Source organism: Triticum dicoccoides, chromosome 4A, assembly GCF_002162155.2.
Source record: "Triticum dicoccoides isolate Atlit2015 ecotype Zavitan chromosome 4A, WEW_v2.0, whole genome shotgun sequence".
Lineage (NCBI taxonomy): Eukaryota > Viridiplantae > Streptophyta > Magnoliopsida > Poales > Poaceae > Triticum > Triticum dicoccoides.
In genome coordinates, this window is record NC_041386.1 from 642,932,203 (window position 1) to 642,933,536 (window position 1,334).

Here is a 1,334-nt window from a genome sequence, read left to right on the forward strand (position 1 = left end):
CGTTCTCCTTGGTAAGGGTCCACTGCAAGGAGGCTCGTGAAGACAAGCTGGCGGCGATCAAGGTTGCCAACACCAAAAGGCACGACTTCCAGTCCTTTATGGAACTTTCATCGCTGCTGCCACTCGGATCGTAGATGGAATCGACTTGGACGAATTCGTCGAACCTGCCAGCCCTCCTCCTGCCGAGTGAACAAACCATGAGCTTTAAACCTGTCTTAAATTTGCCTCGGAATGCCGAGTGGTTGCTGTAACCATTAAACTCCTTCGGGCTTGATGCTCGAATACTTTTGATTTGTCGGTTGGAACTTTAGGATTTATCTGAACTGCTTTTGAGTATGCTTGCGATTGCTTTTGGAATCTGCTCCCTATTTGGAATGACCTTTGTGTTTGAGATGCAACCTTGAAATGGAGACTTCAATCGAACTGCGCTTTGTCGTCTTTGCGGACAAGGATGGAGCGCACGTTGTATCTGTGGCGTAGCTCGAAGGAGAAGGTTGCAGTCGACCTGCGCCTCGTCGTCCTTGTGGACAAGGATGGAGCATACGTTGTATTTGTGGTGTAGCTCGAAGAAGAAGGTTGCAGCCGACCTGCGCCTCGTCGTCCTTGCGGACAAGGATGGAGCACACGTTGTATTTGTGGCGTCGCTCGAAGAAGAGGGCCGCGGTCGACCTGCACCTCGTCGCCCTTGCAGGTAGGGATGGAGCGTACGTTGTACTTGTGGTGCAGCTCCTAGGGAAAGGATTGCAGTCGACTTTCACCTCGTCGTCCTTGCGGATGGAGATGGAGTGCATGTTGTATTTGTGGCGTAGCTCGGAGAAGAAGGCCGCGGTCGATCTGCACCTCGTCGCCCTTGCGGGTAGGGATGGAGCATACGTTGTATTTGTGGCGCAGCTCCAAAGGAGAAGGTTGTAGTCGACCTGCACCTCATCGTCCTTGCAGATGAGGGCAGATTTTAAACCTTAGGCGAGTACTGGACTGCAGCTAAGCCTCCGAGTGGGAGGATTGCTCACCACTCGGTAGAATTTACAAACTTAGGCGAGTACTGGACTGCAGCTAAGCCTCCAAGTGGGAGGATTGCTCACCACTCGGTAGGATTTTTTAAACTTAGGCGAGTACTGGACTGCAGCTAAGCCCCCGAGTGGGAGAATTGCTCACCACTCGGTAGGATTTTACAAACTTAGGCGAGTACTGGACTGCAGCTAAGCCCCCGAGTGGGAGGGTTGCTCACCACTCGGTAGGATTTTTTAGACTTAGGCGAGTACTGGACTGCAGCTAAGCCTACGAGTGAGCGGGTTGCTCACCACTCGGTAGGATTTTTTGAACTTAGGCGAGTA